Source organism: Rhagoletis zephyria, unplaced genomic scaffold (assembly GCF_001687245.7).
Source record: "Rhagoletis zephyria isolate East Lansing unplaced genomic scaffold, Rhagoletis_zephyria_1.1 Rzeph_scaffold_00052, whole genome shotgun sequence".
NCBI classification, from domain to species: domain Eukaryota; kingdom Metazoa; phylum Arthropoda; class Insecta; order Diptera; family Tephritidae; genus Rhagoletis; species Rhagoletis zephyria.
Genome location: NW_016157136.1, coordinates 394,906 through 418,813, shown reverse-complemented (window position 1 = coordinate 418,813; position 23,908 = coordinate 394,906). Strand labels below are relative to the sequence as shown.

General features: G+C 34.1%; 1 protein-coding gene across 5 annotated transcripts in view; it reads left to right on the top strand.

Moving 5' to 3' along the window:
* Positions 1–23,908, top strand: part of PRL-1 (protein-tyrosine phosphatase 4A family member PRL-1) — a 151,363-nt gene that overhangs the window by 85,588 nt on the left and 41,867 nt on the right. For 2 of the 5 annotated variants that reach the window (XM_017623496.1, XM_017623452.1), the window contains exon 1: positions 15,977–16,017. The exons of the other annotated variants lie outside the window; for them this stretch is intronic. The gene's annotated coding sequence lies outside the window, so the exon portion shown is untranslated. Of the gene's footprint in view, positions 1–15,976; positions 16,018–23,908 lie in introns of those variants that run through there. 5 annotated transcript variants of the gene reach the window in all.

Sequence of the window (23,908 nt, the reverse complement as noted above, 5' to 3'; positions counted from 1 at the left end):
AGCTACAAATTTTTTCTTTCCACAACAAATTTTAAAGCTAAAAGCTACAATTAATGCCGTTATAACATTTTCAATATCTCAATTCTATCGACTAGGTGTATGGTGTCAAGTTAGCACTACATACCATTTTTTCTTAAAAAACGAGAGCTACAAATTTTTTCTTTCCACAACAAATTTTAAAGCTAAAAGCTACAATTAATGCCGTTATAACATTTTCAATATCTCAATTCTATCGACTAGGTGTATGGTGTCAAGTTAGCACTACATACCATTTTTTCTTAAAAAACGAGAGCTACAAATTTTTTCTTTCCACAACAAATTTACAACAAAAACACTACAATTAATGCCGTAGTTAACTTTTCCAATTTCGAAAAGTGTAGTGCTAACTTGACACACGTCATAAATGAGTTAAGTTTCTCTCAACACAATATTCGGTAACTATAAAAAAAAAAATATTTTTAGTTGGCGTAACTTAACTATTTTCTGAGTGCAATTGAGGCCTCCCGGTGATGTCTTCTCGAAAGACGAGAGCTTTGATTCTCGCTTGGCTATCACTGATTTGGTTAGCTTCCCGTTGGCCGCGATATTCTACCTCTAGCTGATCCCTTTCGCAGTGTTCGAGATGTCTGTGTACTTAAATGGATATGCCTTTTCATAAATGAGGTACTGTTTTGCCGCACAATTCAATCCTAGACTTTGTCTTAAATACTATAGTTCGCGGCATATTTGCTCTCCGGACATGTCTTTATGAAACAAATTCCAGGAACTAGTCCCGTTCTTGAAATCATTAGATTGCTGCCTATTTTCGGATACAAACATATGTCCAATGTAGAATCAAATGAGTCTTTTTCACTGAATAGGATGAATCTGGAGGCATGGTGTCACAGTTTCTGCCCTACCAAATTTGTGTGCCCTCATGGTAGCTATAATACACAAATTAAGAATGCTGCAAATTTTTTGTATCTGAATCGCATTTCTGTGCTTGCAGTTTTGTGGGAGACCCAGCAACTAGATAGAGGAACAGGACATTCCTGTAGCTCGTTTCTGTAACAATTCTCTACCAAGGCGAATTGAGATATGAATTCGCCGCCCTGTTGTCTACTGCTAATTAGTAGGTGAGAGTGACGTATTTTCTCTACCAGTAGAGAAATAATCGGTAGAGAAAAGTTACAGAAACGGGCTACTGGTGCATATCCATAAATCATAGCGCTCGTCCCGGTTACCAGGTTCGTCAACATGAGGGCAGGCTTTTATGCGTGGTTTCTGCTTCTTTACATTGAATTTATATTTTACCTGGTGGTTTAGTAAGGCACTCGCAACTCATTTTGCCGTGATCTAACAGTACCTAGTAGGCCTGTTCTTGGACAGGAAGCTGTCATCGAAGCCAAACATTAAGAAAAAGGCAAGAAAAGCATCAGTTGTCTTATACTGCTGTAGGAGAGCTATCTATTGGCAAAAGATGGGGTCTCTCGCTCAAAGTAATTTATTGGCTCTATGAAACCACAACCTATTTTCTTTTAGGGGGCGCTTTTCGAATGGAATTCACCAGAGAAGGCTAAGCGACTAGAGCGGATAGGTGGCAGCTGAGCACAGCTTTACCCTTCTGTGATTCACTCTTGGGCCATTGGGCGTTATGTTAGCTCAGCAGACGCTGGGGAGACTGCAAGATCCCTCTGGTCTGAAGGGGAATGGGGCTGCAATGTTTTTAGGTAAAGAAAAGAAAAAAAAAATTAAAAATGTTACTTTTGTTTGTCGGTTTTGAAGGTCGGTAGTAAGGTCATCGAATACTGGTTTCAGTTAAAAAAAAAATGTATATATATTTGAAGGTAATTTTAATGGTCAAGACAACTCCTGTTGCAAGTGTTCGGCTCAGCTGTGGGCGACGGTTTCCACAGGCCATTGTGAAATTGGTATTCACGCGGTAAGATTGGTATTCACCTACCTGATTCCTCCTGCAGAAGCAGCCGAAAGGATGATGAGTGGAAATTATTTCCTTTTAGACGACCCAGCCTTCGCGAGGCTAAGGTGGAAACATTTTGGATCACACTTTCTGACTTATCCTCAGGAGCGAGTATTGTCGTTATCGGCTCACGACGTTTTGTCGACCAAGTAATGATCTCCGTTCAGATTTTATCGACAAATTAAAATATATTTACAAAAGCAAAAGGCGATAAACTGTATTTCGTTTGACGTCGATTGTTTACATAAATTGCATGAATTTGATAAAAATCGCGAATGACGTTAATAAAAGTTCTTGGAAACTGCTGCGCCACGCTGTCAAGTAAATTACTGTGAAAAAATAAACAAGAGGAAAGCTGAGAATGTTCTAAAATTAAAAACCAAAAAAACTGTTTCTTGATGAACAACACACATGCAAACAACGCATGCGAGTATGAGTGTGTGTTGTTCGACTCCCACAAATTGTCGCGACAAGTAAATATGAATCTTTTACGTTCGCCACAGCCTGGCTAAAAATAAAATAAATTATCTTACATGTGTACAATTGTATTTATGTATACATATGTACATACGAACATATGTATTTGTACTTTGCAAATTTTTTTTTTAATTAATTTGCCATTGACATGCAATACAACAAATAGCGCTGCTAACGGGCGGCCAGGCAGGCCAAGTGGCAACTCGTTACATTGCAAATTATGTACACAGAGAAATAGTAGAGTGCTCATCAAATACATACATCATACATGTCACTCTACATTCGACATTATCTACCAAGAAATCATTGAAGCAGACGACGGATTTCCTTGCTCGCTGTGTTACGAGGTGGATTATGAGCAGTAAATTCAACTCTTAATCAAAGAAAAACAGCACTTGTATAAGAATTGCCAATAAATATATGTATATACTACTTATCAGTATCGGCGGGTCAATTTCTATGGGCGATTTTTTCGAACAGAAGGATTCTTCGTGTAATTCTAAGAAAATTTGCCTCAGCAACCCTGGCTATATCTAAAATCAATTTAGAGTTTGCCAAATTGCGCAAATAGTTTTCTTAGCATTTTGCTGTAGTGTCGTAAAGAAGTGCTTAGATTTTTTATAAAAAATTACCACCAGAGGGCGCCAACAGTGAATATTTTGACATTTTCGTCGAAGCCAATTTCCGCAATTTGGTAACGTCCAAATTGACTCTAGACCGATAGTTTCTTCTGCAAATTTGCTTCGAATAACGCGTAGAATCCGCCTATGCTTTACGCGCATAGTAAAAAAAAAGTTGACCCGCCCTAATGTATGTACTTAAATTCATATCAATACGTCAGCTAAGCGCGCTGTTTCTAAGTTTTTTCCAGTACTAGTTCATAAGTACTAGTGGATATTAGTCCGACCTCAGTTTTTATCTGTCATATTCTGTCACCATTTAGTCCAAAATATTAAGTTGATGGCTATAGAGCTATTTTCCGATCTCTTCATCTCGCTGGGCCTTTTAGGCCCAATTGCCACATTTTTGATTGAGACAAAATGCCTTTACTTGCTTTTATTGCAAAATTAAATTTGTATGGACAGTTAAATATCTTCGTTATGAATGAAAAATGGCCTTAATGCTTTCCTTTCCGAATTTTTTCGACGTACGAAATATTATTTTCAGTTTGAGTTCAAATATTCTTCAAAGTTTAAAGTTTTAAGGTCTTTTTATGATTGGCATCAAATGAATATACAATATACATACATATGTATTTTTAATAAATAATTTTTTTTTTTCTGATTTTTTTAGATTTTTTTTTTATAAGACTACGTGTGATTACGTGCCGCACTGGGCCTTAAAAGTAATTTTTTTTATTTTCGAAGGTGCTTAGAAAGCACCTTCTCATGGAAATTTTATTTATAGTCTTATAAGCCGAGTCTACAAATAGCGCACTTTCTTCAATAGGTGAACTAATTCTTATAAATTTAACTGAATTCAATTTTTCAAATAGGTGGGAACCCGCTTGAAACATATTTTCAACAGTAAGATTTCTTAAACCTCTTTAGGTTAATAGCCGCAGTGTAATATTTCATCTACTGTATCAATTTAATTTAATTAAATTTTTCAATCATGTGGCAACCCTCCTGGAAAGATTTTTGACAGTAAACTTTCTTCAACCTCTTTAGTTTAATACCCATATTCTATTATTTAATTTATTTTATCAATTTAACTCAATCAAATTTTTCAAACATGTGGCAACCCTCCAAATTAAATTCCAATTTTTAAAACGGTGGCAACCTTCCACAAAAATATTTCCAGCTGTAAGCCTTCTTAAATGTCTTTCTTTTGACAGCCACATTGAAATATTTACTTTATCATATCAATTTACTTAAACTTCTATTTATCTACAGGTGGCAACACTCTAATTTTTTTCTTTCTATATTTTAAGTTAGACTTCTAGGAATGCATCGGTGAAAACTGCGTTCAATTCCATGCATTAGTTTTCGAGTTATAGGCGTACAAACATAAGACAGACAGACAAAAATGGTAAAAATTGTTGATTTGGCTTCTGTTCTGCAATAATTTTTCTTTAATATCTATAATATACAGACATCTGCCCAACGCTCTCCACAAAAATATCTAAAAAATCAGTGGTAATTTTTAGCGATTTGAAACTTGCTTTTTTTAGACTAAAATTGAGTGGGCTACAAAACTGCATACCCGAAAATTTTCTAAAGATTCTGATTAAAAAGTTTGAAATTTTTATGACCATTTTTTTAAGTTTGATTTTTTTTTTTTGAAATCTCTGCAGGCTTTGAAACTTTTATTTATGTGGTTTTTGTTATAAATTGAATTATGTTTTAAATGAAAATTATTAAAAATAAATAAGTAAACTTGCGGTTGCAAACAAAATCATTTTGAATTTCGGTGCTAATTCATTGACCGCAGCTGTATGTACCTCTGAGATCGTATGTACAATTTTTATTAACAGAATGCAATAAGGCAATAATAAAATAGGGGATTGAAATATGTTCAACAACTTACGGAAACCTTTGTCTTTTAAAAAACCCGAATAACTCTGTAATTTTTTGTGAAAAGTTTCATTTTTGAGATGTCTTTAAAATATATATTTTCTCTCACTATTTATAGCGACGAAACAGTAACCAATTCACATCCCACGCTTTTTGAGAAAAACAGTTTTCTATTATTTTTTTTTTTTGGCTTTTCAGCCAACTTTTATTTAAATGTCCTTTTTGAAAGATTAGACTTCTTTACAACATGTCTCAAAAGTAAATCTGTAACCAAAATATTTAACTTAGAGCAGGGGTACTTTTTTATGGAAGCAGCATTTTTTCTAGGATATTTACGTACATACATACATACATACTATATGCAACAATCTTTTTATTAATAGACCCTCACTGTAATGTCAAGTTGTCATCGTAAGTTTGATTAGTTCTGTTGGTGATTTGCCAGCTAAAGCCTGCAGATGACACGTTGTGTATCGTGCGGTGTACATATGTTTTATTGTTGCTGGTTATTGCAAGCTTCTGCTGTTTGACGTACATGCAAACAACTAGGAAATGCCTTAGGTGCTTTCGAGATACTCAAACTTTGGTTATATGATTATTTTGCTGTCATTATCATCTCATAAATTTTTCGTGGTGTCTATAAAGTCTTCGCTAAGAGAAGTTGGCATTGCTGGTTTCTAGCATGGGTGACTGGATACATTTATGTAGGAAGTGTATGTAAGATTAGGGCAGTGGTTATACTGAAAAAAAAAGTTCATTTATGTCAAATAAATATATTTCTCTCAACACAAGATTTGGTACATAACAGAAACCAAAACGAATGTGCTTACGAGTCACGAGTTACATTTTTCAACAAAAACGTGTTTTTGGTGGAAAATGCTGCCACACTCATCCTATGGCGTTTTCGTTGCTAAAAAAGTGTTGCCTTCTCATTGCCCTCTTCTTAGTATCTGTGCGTAGAAGTCAAATAGAAGGTAACCCTTTTCGGTAGAAACGAAAACGAAAAGAACAACATTCCATCGCGAAATTGTATTTAAATGACAACTTAAAAAAGACACAATAAAAAGTCTAAACAGCTAGCGCCCATATATCTGTAGCCGCGTATGTCGCGTATACGCCACGTAATATCATACACAGGCAGCTAACACGTTCACCCGCCCGCCTTAACTTAAAATTCATATTCAGGGTATTCATCTAAATGCGTAAATGCATCGTAACTGCTCGTAACCTCCTAAATAAACCGGTTTTCCATACAAAATTAAGTAAGTTTACGAGGCACGCGTTTAGATGAAAAAGTAATAACCATCGAATATTTTTCTACCGTATTTCACATGCACAAATACATGCATTAATTTCTTCATATGTGACCTGATCTACGAAAAGGGAGCTTACGTGCGAAAACTAGTTTTCTGTGAAAAAGCTGTTAAAAGTAAGCAACTCGTTTCGTCAGTTTCTCATTATCTCGTTAATTGTTCTCCGCGCCGGACGTCCAGTAAGTGTTGTTGTTGGTCCAGTAAGTGTTGTTNAGGAACCAGGTCCAGAAGAGAAGATGATACCGAACAAACTCTTCTCAAGGAAAACGACAACAAAGAAAAATACATAAACTACTCAGCATTATTATTTTTGGCCCATAATACGTTTTTCTAGTGTATAATCATGTCTTTATAGCTTATAATTCAATGTATTTTGTTCATTACCAATAAATTATATTTTGTCGTATTTTTACTCTTCTTTCTCTACATTTTTAGTACACTTCTAAGCAAGTTAGGATTTTCTGCTTTTCACCACGTGAAAAAGCATCTCATCTTCCATCCGAATCAACCAAAAAGTGAAAATTGATTTTTTGACACCTAAGCCCCATTTCCGTAGACCAGGTCACATATATATAACAATTTCAGAATGAATTTCGAGTGGGCCAATAAAAACTGTAAAATTGTAATTGTAATCATTGTAACTTTTTGAAGTGAAACTTCTTTAGCGGCGGTTGGTTGGTTGGGAGTAAATTGGCAAATGCAACGGAAATTGCACACGGAAGGGTGCAACGGAAATTGCTCACGGAAATGGTTGGAAGGGAAACAAGTGCTTCTTAAATGTATGCACATGGTATTCATTAAAAAAAAAACCGTGCTAATAAAAGGTAAAAAATAAGATAAAGACCAATACAAGAATGAAACTAAAGTACATAGATAGATAAAAAAGGATACAGGCAAAAGTAAAAATAAGAACATAGATGCGTAAAGATAAGTGCGAAAATGAAGACTAAGGTAAATTTAAACGCTTTACTTATATAAGGGCAAAGGTGAAGGGGAAGATTTATATGAAGAAAATGATAGCATAATTGTAAAAACAAAGATAAACATAATGAAAAGGATGAGGATGAGTATACCGATCAAAGTAAAGATGAATATAGATGAAGAAAGATTAAAATAAAGGTAATTATAGAAAGAAGGACATAGATAGAGACACAGACTCAATCTGAAAACTATTTCCGGATTCGGAACTTATCGTTATAATAATCGATGTTTTTATCGGTTTTGTTATCGATATTTTTTATCTATTTTGTTATCGAAATTTTTATAGATTTTGTTATTGATATTTTTATTGATGTTATCGATTTTATTATGGATAATTTCGGAACCTTTCGATATAATAAGCCATATTTGTATCGGGTTTCTTATCGATATTTTTTTATCGATTTTGTTACCGATATTTTTATCTATTTTGCCAACGATATTTTTGTCGATTTTGTTATTGAAATTTTTAACGGTTTTGTTATCGAATTTTGTTATTGATGGGTTTTATCGATGTTGTCGATATTTTTATCGATGTTGATATCGATATTCTTAATAGAATTAATAATAATAATAATAATAATAATAATAGATTGGCGCTTCCACACATGTTAGTGTTTGGCCGAGCTTCTCCTCCGATTTGTGGCGTGCACCTTGATGTTGTCGCACAAAGTGGAGGGGCCTACAGGTTTACGCCGACTCCGAACGGCGATTGTATTTTTATGAGAAGCTATTTTTCATGGCAGAAATACACTCGGAGGTTTGTCATTGCCTGCCGAGGGACGACCGCGTTTAAGAAAAAACCTTTTTTTTTATATATTTTTTGGGATGTTGCTTTGGCCAGGGTTTGAACCCAGGTGCTGCGGAGTGGAAGCGCGCACTGCTTACCACTACACCACAGCGGTTATAGATATTTGGCCAATATTTTTATCGATTTTGTTATCGACATTTTTTGTAGTTTTTTTATCGATGTTTTCATCGATTTGGTGATCGATATTTTAATCGTTTTAACACTAAAATTGTTCAAATACTTGCTTTAATTTTTAACCAGCTTCATAAGAAGGAGAAGGTTATCAATTCGTCGGAATATTTGTATTTTTTGATTTTTTATTGTTTATGTATGTTACCGCATAACTTTGGACCACGGATTTCGATCATTTTTTTGCATCGGAAAGGTAGTGTCTCAGAGGTGGTCCCATACTAATCTGGTTTAGATCCGATCATTGGATCATGAAATATATATATATATTTTTTGTTTAGTCGTTTTTTTTTTGCTAAAAATTACTTGCTTTTTAGCCGACTTCACAAAAACGAGAATTCGTCGGAATATTTTTATGTTTTATTTTTTTATGTATGTTACCGCATAACTTTGCACCACGTTAACCGATTTCTATAATTCTTTTCTTAAAGGAAAGGTGTTACCGTACTAATTTGGTTTAAATTCCATCATTGGATCATGAAGAAATTAACGATAATCTTAAATTTGTATATGAGAATTGAAGTCGGTTTTTTTTTTTTTTGTGTTTAAAGTTACTTATTTATCGTACTTTTTTCTGGAACAACTCGCGGGAATTGCTCATTTGCATATACGAGAATATTTGCACATTGGTAGATACATATTGGCTCCATAAAATGCATCCCTAAATAAGAGCATACCATTATCTTTTTTAAGTAGTTTTTCTACCAACTCGATTATCAATTTAATTTATGTTTTCGAGTTAGGTTATAATGCGTGTTTGGGTCGGAATAGTAGGGAATTATACTGTGCACAACTTGACGGTTTGAATGAAGCAATCAAGGAAGACCGACCAAAATTGGCCAACTTAAAAACTGTTGTGTTCCATCATTACAATGCCAGGCCGTACACCTATTTGACGACGGGAAACAAATTGACGAAACTTGATTGGGAAGTTTTAATGCATCCACCGTATAGCCCGGACCTTGCACCATTTGACTTCGATTTGTGTTTGCCTCTGCAAAACTCTCTCGATGGTAAAAAATTTGCCTACCGAAGAATCCTGTAAATCACTTGGCCAAGTTTTTCAGAAGTTCTACACCGATGGAATTATAAAGCTACCCGAAAAATGGCAAAAGATCAAAGATAGTATGGCCAATATGTGCACTACATTAAAATTGACTTTCAATACATTAAAATTGATTTAGCAAAAATTTACCCAAAAATTCGCGGAGACTTCATATCACCTAATATATGTTTGTATGTATGCCCATTTGGTCTGCGCCAGTGAAGGGCATACTGCTCTCTAGCGCGCATCCTCCGTACCAAGGTTGATGCTGACACCCATACCAATATTCTGGCTAGAAGGGATGTAGAAGTCCATTGCCCTGGCGGCTACCTCGCGATTGATTCTGTTGAAAGTGTTTTCACCGGCTCGTAAAATTTGTAGGTGTACCTACAAAAATTACGCACAGGATAAACAAATTACCATGCTGTTCAGAAAACTATTTTAATCAAAATAAAAAAATGCCCATCTCTCAATTTGACTGGAAATATTTTTAATTAATTAAAAACTATTAATAATTTCCACTTCGCACAAATGTACAAAAATACAAGTGGTCGTATTTTTTTGAAACTTTACTCCCACAACAAGGTCACGGTGATTTCAAAAATTTCAGCCAAAATCGCTTAGGCAGTTAGCACGCCAATAATGAAGATTTCAAAAATGAAATCGGCTTTTTGTACCGAGATCCGAGATTTTAGTACCGATAACCAATTTTGAGAAAATTCCATTTTATAGTTATTTCAAAAATTTAATTGTTTTTTGTACCGGTTAACAATTTCAGAAACCCGAGTTTTTAGTACCGGTTATCAATTTTGAGAAAAGCCCAATTATTGTTTACAATTATTTCAAAAATGAAATCGGCTTTTTCGTAACGGTTACAAATTTCTTAAAATCCGAATTCTTAGTACCAATTTCATAAAAGGCGGAATGGTCCCACCCATTTTAGACCGTACGGGTTGATTTTTAAAAGTCGAAAGCAAACAAAGCGTCGACCTTTGCCTTGGTGCCTGGGAGTATATACGAAAGGAACTGTACAACCCTCGGCAGACGATGACATGCCTGCTCGCAAAACCATTTGCGGTTCGGAGGAGGGTTAAAATCTTAGGTCCATTTGTGTTACAACATAAAGACGCGCACCACAAATTTGAAGAGAAGCTTGGCAAAAAACTTAGCAAAAATGTGAGCGCCAAATGTTTACTTATTTATACATCAATAAGCAGAGGTTTCCAAAAGTTTGTATTTTGCTAGCTGTCAATAGTCAACCTGCCCACGCCCAAGCGCCAGCCTCAGTTTTCTTGATCTGCTCTTTCAACATGAATGAAAACTGTTACTTTCCACAACAAGGAGTTCACTGTAAACTACTTAAGTTTCGAGGCTTCTTGTTCCGAATACTACAGGTACATACTTACCTTCTGACTCTGAAAAAGTATTGCCAGGTAGTGCATATCCGCATTTTCCCATATTTTACCGCTAACTATTCAGTTTTTCAACATTCAATGTCAAGCCATTGTAACGCTCGAATGAGCTTTCAATTGTCATTCGCGTATGGTATTAAAAATTCACATTTTTATTTATTAGTTGCATGAACATTGAAACCATCCATTGGCCTTAGCATTTCCAATTGCAAAACGCTCACTGCTTACTTAATTCCCACCAACTTCCTGTGACAGCGCAGTGTCTCTGCGGCGCTGCACCTCGCCCGCTTATCTTGTTCCTGTCTTTCGAAAATTTCCACGCCGTCATTTGCGGTTTTGTAATCAATAAATTTCTTTTTTTTTTTTGCTTATTTTCTTGCCTTGGAAAGTGAATTCTGCTTAAATTTTTTTTTATTAGCGACTACTGACGTACCTTACGATTTCCTAGAAATTGTCGTCGGCTACGATTACAATCGTAAGTTGTTTGTGGGCTTTCCTGTTGGTCGGCGGGTGTGTGTGTGTGTGCGTGTGTGTGTGTGTGTGTTTGTTTGTGAGGGAGTTGCAAGCGCTGAGCGACGCCAGTTATTCGTCAAGGACACTTTACACAAAATGCAACTGCAGTGACTTTTGCAAATCGCTTTGTCTAGTTATACATACTTTTCAGTGGTGCATTTTCCAATAATTCTTTTCTTTAAACTTTTAATATTTGTGCAGTTCGATCCCATTACTATCCATTAGCCGTTGATGGGCATTGATGTCCGTCTGCTGGTTCAGTCTACTGCACCTTAACCTCCATTTCAAACCAATACTGCCTCGATTCCTGCCCATCAAAGTGTAAACATTTTTATGTGGCTAGAAATTCATTTTTTAATTTGCTCACACACAAGTTAATTCTCGTATTTGATTTTTTTTTTTCATTTTCTTTTTTCGTCCTTTGTCTACTTGCATTTGCTTCATGTACTTGTTTTCGCTTTTGCCGCCTCGTGTCTGGCCCTCGCTCCTTGCTGTTTTAACTTATTTCTTTTTTGATTATTTTTTTTTCACTTTGCAGTTCAAGTTCGAGTTGAATAAACCTCATCCACACTTTTTAGGTGCGCACACACACACACACTTAAGCATACATGCTCACTCGTAGGCTAGGACGGAAGCTTTCATATACTAGTATTGCCTGTGTTGGTATTTTGTAATTTTATGTAAATCAATTCGCGTATACTCTCACGCTCTTACTCCCTTGCATAGCAGGCGAGCCGAACAAATAAGTAATTGGTGGCGCACCAAGTCTACAATTCCATCGGGGTTGCCACATTAATGAACATAGAAAAATTTTTAAGTGAACCTTTTTATCTCCTGTTAGGTTGTCGGCTCGTAAAATTACATACTACATATCGTCACCTTAATTCACAAAGGCACAAAGGCCGTAACCAACACTTTTTTAGAAACTGCGTTTTTCACAGATTTCAATATCTATATACATAGTATAAAGGAAAGTCGAGATTCTTTGTACGCGACGATCTCGAAAACTACTGAACGGATTTTGACGAGATTTTCCCTAATATACTCTGTATCGACAGTAGAGCGATCTTTTTTTACTTAGAATTTTAATAGGGTTGCCACCTGTCTAAAATGCTATAAGATCCGCACCGTTCGTTGGATTACAAAATATGAGGTGTCAAATGAAAGGGATTGACTTCTAGAAAAGCAGTAATATTTTTTTTTAATAGGGTTGCCCCCTGTTAATAAAATTACCATATTCAATCATAATAAAAGTAGGCATCAGTTCTGTACCGTCACTGTCAAACGAAAAGACTTAGCCTCTGGATGTGTAATAATGTATTATTTTTCTGAGTAGGGTTGCCACCTGTTTAAAAACTACGAGATCTTCACCGTTCGTTGGATAAAAAATAAGATCCCAAATGAAAGTGTATGGCCTTCGCATGTACAAAAACTTTAAGTTTTTTGATTAGGGTTACCACCTATTTAAAATTAGTATATAGGAAAGGCGAGATATTTTAACCACAACAGATTTAGACAAGATTTTTTATTTATATAATAAATGAAGTACATGATGACATATGATTTCATTCTCCAAATACGTAAATGTACATATAAATGCATACATTCAGCGCATTAAAATTAATCTTCACTAAAAATTTGAAACTGTTATTACAAAAAACAATGGAGCCATGTCACTTTTTAAAACACCATATACGTGATTGATTTGATGTTTTTTGTTTCTCCTGTAAAATAAAAAATTTGTTGGTTAGGGCGTTTGTGAATTAAGGTGCTTGCAAGAATGACTCGAAGTTGAGATATGTAATATATGTACATATGTATATAGTGGCCAATGTGGCTCCCTTTTCTAAGGTGTATCTGAAAAAAAAAACCGCACAGGCTAATAAAGGTACCATGCTGTTCAGAAAAATGTTTTAATCAAAATAAGAAAATGCCCATCTATCAATTTGACAGGAAATGTTCTTAATTAACTAAAAGCTATCGACAATTCACTTCCCTGCTACTAGCATTGACGCATAAATGTGGAAAAATGCAATTTCAAAAATGAATTCGGTTTTGTGCCGGTTACCAATTTTGAAAACTCGGGTTTTTAGAACCAATTTTGAGAAAAGCGGAATGGTCACGCCTGTTTTGATTTTGGTTATTTCAAAAATTTAATCGTTTTTTTTTCGTACCGGTTAGATACCAATTTCGAAAATCCGAATACTTAGTACCGCACAGAGCATGGCGAGACGCCCTAATTAAAATGTTGCTGAAAACAAGACGCTCCATTACATAAGCAATTTCGAAAAGCCGGTTACTATTTTTGAGAAAAGCGGAATGGTCACGCCCAATTTTTTTTTGTTTTTGATTATCGTTCTTTCAAAAATTAAACCGGTCTTCTCGTGCCGGCTATCAATTCCGAAAAATAGGAATAATTAGTACCACACAGAACATGGTGAGATTAGCCATTATTTGTTAACAAAGTCACCAGAAAAAGTTACCAAATTCCACAAAAAATTGCCAAACTTATTTATGTGCAGAACTATATATATATATATATAGTATATCCGAATGGTAAGGTATAAAGGTAAAATCCCACACTAAGCTTTACAGGCAATCAAAGCTTTTCATACTTTCAACTCGATATCCAGCTATAACTTTTTATAAGACGCACAATTTTCCGTAGGAGTGATGTCATTTGACCACCGAGGTCATCTGGTTTGACACTGTTGGACGTTTTTATGAGGATACTCGAATGGCTGTATTTACGCGGTTAAACCTCAAACTCTGGAGCACTTGAAAATCAAGGAATTCTATTCATATGGGTGCCAGTACACTGGGATATTTGCTGGTTTACTCTACGCGGCAAACATGTTGCACCGAATCGAAAAAGTTACCAATTTTGGAAAAAAAATTTCCAAACCGGCAACTCTGAATGCTAGAACTGAATATTTCAACAACATGCAACTCTGCAACGTTTTGGAGACTTTTTCTATCCCCAACTCTCTCTCTCTCTTTTCTGCAATAATTAAAAAATTTCGTGCAACAAGCGCTCTACTTGATATTCTCTCGCTCTCGCATCACCCATTCAAACAATAAACGGGTGTGCCCACTTGCTTTTGGTATTGTTGTTGCCCTTTAACCGGTTAGCTACTGTCAAAATGCTTAAATAGCACATAAATACATACACTATCCTATGGCGGCACCACCACCCAACATCCGACGTGAGCATTCATGAGCAGTGTTGCCAGATATCAGATTTTCCGCCCAAAATTGGTCGGATCAATTTACTTAGGCCGGTTGGACGGCTAAAACAAATTTTTTTTCGGTTTTGTCATTAACTTATACGTGTAGCGCATTTTCGTCATTCATAGTATGTTGGACAAAAAAATTATCAAAAATCAACGCGAATTCTTAGCCACTTGAAAATAGCACTTTCTTAAGCTAGAATTCAATGGTATATACAAATGTATACTTAGAATGTTTCTATAAATGCTTAATAAAAAGTTTGTTGTTGTAAAATTTTGTTGATTTTTACTAAATTTTATAAAAAAAAAGTAATAAACATTAAAGAAACAAAAGAAAAATGTTTCTATTATTTTTTGAAATATATAAATTTGTAAATTGTAAATTTTCAAATTACTTAAAAAAAAGCTTGTATTCTTCACTTCGGCGGTTGCCATTTTTTGTGGGCGGAAACAAATGTTTCTATTGGCAACCCTGCTCATGAGTACACTTTTGCTCCGAGCTACTCAGTTGGCGCTCGCGTTCCTTACACTAATACATATGCACATCGATATGTCGTTGCGCCAACATTGCGATAAGACATCGTCGCCATAATCGCTTTTGCTTTGTAGCCAAATTCTCACATACCAGCGCCTCAGCCACTAGCTTTTGCCAAATCGACAGGCAGGCAGCAAGCAAACGTGAACGTCACCGGTCGCATTAGTCGCCATCAAATGATGAAACTGTGCTCATCTCGCAGAAACTCCACTCTGTTGAATGTTGTGATCGACCAACGACTTAGAATTGACACCTGTCGATATCTAATGGAAATTCAATCGCGTCGTCTAGCGGGAGAATAGAAAAAGAAAATCTAAAAATAAAACGCGAAAGTTTCGCTAAAAAAGAAGTAAATAAAATTGTAAATTTAAAAAAAATCATCAACCTAAAACGCCAGCAACAAAGCGCCGCAACTGAGAAACGCCGGAAGTGAACAAAGCACTCAGCGCAGCGCAGCGCATTTGGATTTAAAATAAGAGGCAACGGCTGAAAAATTCCAAGTGCCCGAAGAGCAACGAGAAAAAGGGTTGTGTTGCTTTAAAAAAAAAAATTTAAATAACTGGCGAAAAAATCGCTTCCAAATTTGCGAAAAATTAAGTTAAAATATATTATTTGTATGTATCTGCGAGTGTCCATTGACGTCAGCATTCACCTCGCACGAAAAGTGTATAGATATTAGCAAAGCAAAAGAAAAATAAATTAAATAAAAAGTGCAACAAAAAGCTACATACAATACATACATACGTATTAGCAAAAAAAAAATTGTGAAAAAGCGATAAATAAGTAAAAATTGGAACAAAACAAACAAAAATTATAAGTGAATAGGTGTGGAGTGAAAAAATTTAAAAAAGTACGAGCTATTTTTAGTACATGTTCTTTCGGTAGAAATCGCTATAGTAACAGCTATCTAGCAAGCTCAACGAGACATAGCAGCAAGCATACAAAACTGTCAATTTTTGTGTATTTAAATGTGAATTTCCAAAAAGAAAAAACGTCACAAGAAAAACGCAATCATTTGAAACAAGGTTGCTAAACAAAAACAACTAGAAAGTTTTAAAGGTAATTGCGGATAATTATACATAAAAATACATGTCAAGAAAATAAATAATTTACAAAAACGAGATGTAAAAAAAAAAACAATAAAAAAATTTAACTAAGTTTGTTAGAAAAGCAAAGCTTTTTTTTGTCGCTCATATTTATAAAATATTTAGATATGTCATCATCACCGAAAATGCACTTAATAATGCCGGATTTGCACTGAGCTTTAAAGGACAAAATACCTGAGTCATTGCATTAATGAAAATACGTATGCCTAATTTCCACTAGGCATGGAAATGGCAAAAAAAACCTATGACATTTAAAAAATGGGAATGAACTTATACCGCGTTTCCACTAGGCATTGAAATGACAAAACACCCGAGTCATTGCATTATTGACAAAGATGTGTGCCATATAAAAAATGCCAAATGAAAACTAACTAATGGAAGCAGACCAGATGATTATTTTTGTGGACGAGGGTTGTAATGTCCATCATCATCATTAAAAATTTTGTAATTTAATGCCTAGTGGAAATTCAGCATTAATGACTTTTTATAAAAGCAATGGCGCAGGTATTTTTAATGTCCAACCTTGTCATTTAAATGCCCAGTAAAAATCCGGCATTATTGTCTATTTTTATTATTATTTTTTCCTCTTTATTCCCTGGTGGAATTCCTGCATATATTTTTTTTTTTGTAATTTCAGTGGTAATGAAAATTTTCCATTATAGTTTTTTTAAACTAAATTGTTTTTTATTATTCAAAATTGGTTTTTAAAATTTTTGGTAATGTGTTTATTTTTTTATTTAATCTGTTTTTAAATTTCGTAAAATATTTTTAAATGTATATTTTTCGATATTTTTTTAATTTTTTAATATTTTGTTTTTTATTATTATTTTCATATATTTTCTTATTATTATCTTTTTATTAAACTTATTTGTAACTTGTCTAATCTTTTTCTTAGGCTTTGTAAGAAAAGTTATTTTTTCTTAAAAACCGCTCTAAAAATGAAAACATTAATTATTTAAAAAATTTTTTTTACAAATATTCTTTCTATACGTAAAGTTTTTTTTTTACTTGGTTGCTACTAATTCTAGCGTCAGGGAGAACGAAAAATATTTCTTGAGAGCTGAATGCTAATCTTCAATCTTAAAAATATGAAAAATTCATATAAAATGCGCTTAAGAAGTTAATAAAAAAATTGTCTAGCAAAATTTCTTAAAAATTTTGCAGCTCTCAAGAAAGAAAAGCTCTTGTATTTATTCTTCTAGCAAGATATTTTCGATATGTTCGGGCCCAGCTCAAAGGCCACCTAGTGAAATACAGCGGTAAATTCACGTAGCCCAACGATGCTTTACGGCAAGTTTACCGAGACAACCGTCAACTATGGTTGACATTTTTTGCAATTTTCTTCTGAAGCATTTCGCAAATATAAGTCGGGCTAATCCAAAGTTTCAATGACGCTAGCGCCAGTTATAATTTTGGCGTAGGTATCACTGGCGCATTCCGAAACATTGGACATTGATTTTATCACATATCTCTCAATTTCTCTCTATATCTCTCTCTACCTTGTGTTTTGTAAAATTTTCACGGGGCAAGAAAACTCTGACTTGATTACCCCTTGTATGTGAATTTGCCCACTAGAATTTCTATGAGAATTGATCCAAGTTCTTAGCATGTGACAATTATTGATAGGGACGGTAGGTATTGAATTTAAGATATTTCCGTCCTCCTGACGCTCGATAGGGCTAAAGTCCTCATATTTTTGATGAAACAGAAAAAATGTGTATTGAAAGGTGCACTTTTTGACCGAAAAATTTCGGAATTGTTTGGACTATCATTTACGTACGACTAGGTTGAAGAGCCTCCAAGGTTAACTTGACATGGACGTCACTACGTGTCCAGTATAATTGTTGAGCTTTTAAACCTCTTAGGATGAACAGAGATTACTAGTTTTTCAACAAACCTCTATGTTAGGAACAGGAGTCACGAAGGCGCTGTTCACGTTGGCTTAAGTGAGCTTAACAGTTTGCATGCAATACTGACATACGACTATATAGTCACAACCATTTATCTTTTGCAGCACAATTGTGTCAGACACCATCTCACATCACTTTGGCCTACCAAAAGGTAGGCATTACTTCTTCCCAACCCGCAATTTTAAACTAAAATACCTAACACGGATGCCTACTAAGTAGATGTGAGTGGAAAGCGTATAAAGTCAGAGAGGATGAGTGCATCCACTGCGATGGCATCTCTCAGAGAGATGGCTAAAACATTTCGTACGCATGTAGTCTGAGTTGAAGGCCATTGCTAGACGTATGGCTCAATCGATAAGCAAATATTTCTTCAAGGAACTTAATGCTCTCGGCTCCATGGGTATTAGAATTTCGAGTAATATCGTACTTAGCAATCAGCCCTTGCATGCATATTTGATTCTTACCATTGTGCATTGCTCTATCGGAGAATTTAAAACCCTTATTAAAGTACTTATATGAAAATATTCGCATACTATATGCACTTGGCAGCTAATATTTACTATTATCTTATCATTTTTTAATTGGTGGGTGCTAATATTTTTATTATTTACGTTAGTATAACACAGCTAAGAAATATGATAATGTAGGGTTAAAATTTACAAATTCATTTCTTTAACTGACGAATTCGCCACTCTTTCTTCGAACACTTCGTCATCTTAAAAGCAACAGTTGTTATTGCGTTCGCGCTGTTTAATGTGACGATCAGTTGAACTACAAAGCAGGCTGTAGACTGGTGTAGAACTAGAGGCTTTCATTGCAGGTATTATATGTATGTACATTAGGGTGGTCCAAAATAAGTAGTTTTCTAGTTATATCTAAAAAATATGCCCCTATTGTTTTATTATTAAATCAAAAAATATTTACAGCTTGCTCAAAGCGCTCAAAGTTTTCCAGGTACAGTGAAAGCTCCCATAAGCTGACACCGATGGTCACTTAATTTTTGTCCGCTTATGGGAATTTTGGAAAAAATAATATTAAAATTATATTTAAAAAAATTTTAATTGCGGTTGCCTAAATTAAAATAATATTTATCCTTCAATAGATAAAAACAGAATGAATGGAAAATAAAGTCAAATTTATGGCGTTTTCTTTTCTACCGACAAATCTCATTGCCCGCTTTGCTGAAGCAGCAAGAAGAGGGCAAAGAAAAGTAAAAAAAAAAATTTTTAAAAAAAGAAAACATCTTTGAATATGGACGTACATATGTATTTACTTTGTACATTTACATGCGCAAGAATCAACATCAGACTAAAAAAAACTACCGCTTATTAGAGCTTCGCGTCCGCTTACGGGAGATTTTTTTTAACCGACTTCCAAAAAAGGAGGAGGCAGGTTATCAGTTCGTCGGAATATTTTTTATTTTTTTTTTATGTATGTTACCGCATACCTTTGGACCACGTCAACCGATTTTGATAATTCTTTTTGCATCGGAAAGGTAGTGTCCCATACTAATCTGGTTTAGATCCGATCAGTGGATCATGAAATATATATATATAATTTTTTAAGTAGTTTTTTTTTTGCCAAAAATTCCTTGTTTTCATAAATAGAGTGAGTGTCCGCGTCCAATGTTCGTTCCCAAGATGTGTTTGCTTATTAGAGCGACCGTCTATGTGAGCTTTCACTGTATCTTTAATGGGAAAAGAACAACTTTTCGTAGAAATGGTATAGAATTCTTGAAAATCAATATTTTTCGCTCAGAAAATTTTTGTCCTCTTCAGGAGATTTCCAATAACAACATCCAGTTGCTTATTTAAAAAATTTTCAATACTAAATATTTTTTATTTATCCCCCCATTGCTTTTTCTGGCATTCTTTAGGATGGTTTTGGCGGACCTATAAAATATAGTTACTTTGAAAAATCGTTAAATAAATAATTAGGTATTATTACTGGGAATCTCTGAAGAGAAGCAGAGTTTGCAGATCGAAAAATATTGGTTTTATAGAAATCTACGCCTTTTCTACGAAAAGTGGTTTTTCCCCATATAAAATAAAAGGGAAACTTTGACCGCTTTGAGCGACCTCTAAATATTTTTTTGACTCAAAAAAATATGAGCATATTTTTCGGTATAGAATAATCCTAGGGGATAAGAGCATACGAATTCCGACTTTACTTTTTCCACATGCATTTTTGGACCACCCTAACCTATCTATGCAATGCGCAAAACAACACTAAGTACTTTCAGTTAAAGCTGATTAGCACTTTAATCTACAAGTCATGAATAATTTTGCTTGTACAGATGTCAGCGGCAGTTGGTTACTTCAAAATGCTAGACTTTTCAATTATCACTAAGATACCACTAATGCCGCATTTATACTGAGATTATTTGCTGTCGTACCTCTGAGTTAGTATAACTCAAAAAACCAAAAAACAAATAGAAATCTCTTTACTTTGCTTTGCTGTCCAATGTGGCAGCTAGAAATTAGGACACCACTAATTAAAAATTTAGTTAGGTAAAAAATTACAAAAAATACTCAAATAACATTTTTCCAGACGACAGCATGGAAAATTGGCTGAAAAAAGTACGTGGCGAACAATAACAATTCAATGAATACACTCAGAAAATTAGGTGCATACATTAGGATGCCGCACACAATAGAAGTTTTTGCTTTCTTTTTTGCTTGGCCTTTTTTATGCCTGCATCTAAAATTTGTTTTCACAAACGAGTATTTTCTGCCGCCATAAATCTTAAGTTTCTTTCAATCATACTAGCTCACCTGCGAGTGTATTTCTGATTTGAAAAAGCTTCTGATTTGATCATTTGCTGTTCGGAATTGTAGGTCCAACTATGTATTTGTGTTATAACATCAGGGCACAGACCACGAATTGGAGGAGAAGCTCGGCTAAGCACCCAGTAAAACTGTAATCGCCAAATTTTATTATTATTATTGGGGATAAGTTTTTCTTGAAAAAAAAACGTGCTTGAGTGTGTATGGGATGAGTTAATTGAGAGTAGATTTCACGTCGAATATAAGTAGAATATGAGTGGAGTGTGAATATGAGTTGAATACGAGTACAGTCTGAGTAGATTGCGAGTGGATTTTGAGTAGAATACGAGTCGCATATGAGTACAATATAAGTGGAATAGGAGTAAAATATGAGTCAATTACGATTGGGTTATGTGTAGAATACGAGTGGTTAATGAATCGATACGAGTAAAATAAGAGTAGAATATGAGTAAATTACAAGTGGGTTATGGAGTAGAATACGAGTGGATTATGAGTCGATACGAGTCAAATAAGAGTAGAATATTAATAGAGTGCGAGTGGATTTTGAATAGAATATGACTGCAATATAATTGGAATATGAGTAAATTTCGAACCAATTACGAGGTGATTATGAGTAGAATATGAGTCAATTGGATTTGGTTATGAGTAGAATACGAGTGGATCATGAGTCGATTACAAGTGGATTGCGAGTAGAATACGAGGGAATTATGAGTCGATACGAGTAAAATAAGAATCGAATTTTAGTGGTGGGTACATATATGAGTGAAATACGAGTAGAATGGAACAAAGTAGAATAGAAAGATGCTGAAAGGTTTGCATACTTTTTTTTTTATAAATAGCCCGGCAGATTAAAAATGCTCATAGTTTTAATGTAGTTTTGTAAATTCTTTTCAATGCAGTTTTTATGAAATCTTTAATAATCTCAGCATTTCTCTGCCGATTTTTATCTCAGTGGTATCATTAAAATTATATTTTTTTACCATCCAATGAAAACTAACCCATTCACATCCTTTGAGCTTACAAGTGAAAAAGATTTGGGCTGAAGTTTTTTCGCGCTTGAATGGGTTCATTTCTCACAAAAGTGATGCTTTGAGAACGAAAATTTTATAAAAAATTGCTGAGTTATTCACATTTTCATAAAACTTGCATTACGAAATTGTTTCAAAATACATTAGGAATTGAAGTATTTTTTTTTCTTTGTTAGCAGAATTATTGCAAAACCTTCAATGGAAATCGCGCACAATTAATTTTGTATCCTATCGGATCGGACCATTTACGGGAAAATAGTTTTGCGATAATTTTTTTTTTATCAAAAAATTTTTTCTTACAGCTTCATATAATTTTTAAAAATATTTTCAATACTTTTTTGTCCTATCGTGCCATTTTCGGGAGAAGACTTTTACAATAAATTTTTTGACGTAGAATACGTCTTACCTTAAGGTNTACCGTATTTTATCATGTTTCCTTTTTTAAATTTTTAAGCCGAAATATGTTCAAGTGAGTTTAAAATCGATAAATAAATTATAATTCGCTGGCAGAAGTGAAACCAATTTTTCTTTGTATAGAGCGCGTGGCACTCTAATGCACAGACATACATGTCAATTCATTGAGCAGACAACCCTGCGAAACATGTTTTCAGTGTAAACGGAAAAGTAGAGAAATCTTTAAGAACTCATTATTTCCTTTACCTATTTTTTGCCGAGCTTTCTAAAATGAAATGCACTATACACACTTCGATGCTTTTACGAAATTTCGGAGGATAATCGTTCTGGAAAGAAGCCTTTTGGAATTTCCTTACGAGTTGATAATGATCCCGGCATTCTTTGAAAATAAGCAAAGAAATCGTTACAGAGTTCGTAAAACTTTTCCGACACACTTAAAGATTCGCATATTGCTAGCTTTTGCAGAACTTTCAATACAAAATTGTGTATGTTTGAAGCAAAGCCAAACTTAATGTGCATCAAAAGGATTCGATGTTAACTAAAAGATTTCGTAAAATTTTGGGCTTATCGAATTTTCTGTGGCTCTTCTGAACCTAGCAAAATTTGCCTTTAACTTTTGGAAGCGATGCATTTTTAATTTCTCCTGCTTCCTACATATATCAGAATATGAGTTAACAAAAAGATTGGATTTGGCAACTTTAGAGTATAAGCTAACGGTATGAGAAAAAGCAGACAGAATACATAACACTTTATACCAATCTTTGTCTAGTAAACTTGGTCGCTGTTCCCGAGTGTCTATACAAGTGAAAAGTTTATCAGTTCGTTTCATTTTACGTCCACATGTTTATTTTTTATTTTTTTAGTTTTTTTTTTGTTTGTATTTACGTTTACGAGTCCTAATCAAATCATTTCAAGCGATAAGAGCTCAGAGACAGCAAATATTTTTCATTATTAGTTATCTGCATAATTATTGTATGGAGAATATTTAGCATTTTAATATAACAATCGTTGCTGTCAAATCCGCATTAATAATATATATTGTCCCTGAATTTTTATTATAAATTCATTTTTCACAAAAAAAAAGTGCATAGCTATTTTTTACAATATTCAGAATGTTTTTCATGGTAAGTATTTTCCAATGACTTGAGGCCGTAATTAATGAAAATTTTTACGGGAGCACCAAACAACAAAAAAAAAATCAATAAATAGGTGTTAATAAAATTAGGTCATAAAATAACAAAAAGTAAATAATTTTCATAAATTTTTTATACAAATATGTAGTATAGTCCACACCATTACAAAAACTAGATATATTAAAGATTAAAATTTATTGCGAAATTAAAAAAAAAACGCAAATTCTCATCCAAATTTTAACAACTATTTAGAAATTTTAGAAAATTTTTTCGTATGCAGTTCTATTGCGCATTCGATTTTAATATAATAAAGCGTATGCTTGAAGTAGCCCAACATTCTCGTTGACTTTTGATAATTTTTTTGGCAATCGTGTTGCCACTTCAAACTTTCACTTTATTGTACTAAAATTTAGTGTATTATAAAACCGCATACCCAAAAATTTTCTAAAAATTCTGTTTAAAAATTTGCATTAGAATTCGCGTTTTTTTAATTTTGCAATAAGTTTTAAACTTCAATTTTTATGGTTTTTGTTATACACTGACGGATCAAGGTGTTGGCGCAGCAAATTTTTC